Source organism: Priapulus caudatus, unplaced genomic scaffold, assembly GCF_000485595.1.
Source record: "Priapulus caudatus unplaced genomic scaffold, Priapulus_caudatus-5.0.1 Scaffold284, whole genome shotgun sequence".
Classification (NCBI taxonomy): Eukaryota; Metazoa; Priapulida; class Priapulimorpha; order Priapulimorphida; family Priapulidae; genus Priapulus; species Priapulus caudatus.
Window position 1 is genome coordinate 234,850 of NW_014577345.1, and position 748 is coordinate 235,597.

Below are 748 nucleotides of genomic sequence, written 5' to 3' on the forward strand. Positions count from 1 at the left end.
CCTAACCCTAACCATATCAGATAGTTACCAGGGTACGTTCCGGCAGTACCCTGGGGGACATAGACCCTATGAGCGTTAATAGTTAGCATATGCAAATTGGGTTTACACCTTACTCAGTTTGACAGTTATGTTGTAGAGAGCACATTGGCCACAAATATATAGACGTGAAACGGTCAGTGCCTGGTCGGGCTAAAAGCACATAAACCCGTGATAACAAAGAGTTTATGTGCACTTGGCTATATGTATCCGCAAACGATCCACACATCTGCATGTAATGTATCACAGAGTGATGCATAGTTTTACATTATTGTATTGTACATGTGAATAAATCTGTTTGTCGTTAATTCTGTGATGTGTCCATTACTTAGCTCTATCTGTACCTCCTCGTCCTACAATAGGAACGACTGTCTACGTAGGTAAAGCTTTATCACTCTATGCACCATCTCTCTTCGATAATGGAGGCTTCTTCAAGAGTTACATGCTGTTGTGCTGTTCTGTGTGTAGACACTTGAATTCAATTTGGAGCAGATTTATGCCCAAACTGCAACTAGAGGCATGATTTCCCATGTTATCAGATTGTTTATCATTAATTTGTTTGTGTCTATGACTAATTTACTGCAAGCCCAAATTACACTAAGAAATGTAACTGGTTATATACATAATTTTAGCTTGGCTGTGTATCATAAACTTTTCATTAGTTGCCATATTTCCATTGGTTTTTACTCTGATTACTTTTTGATTATTATAG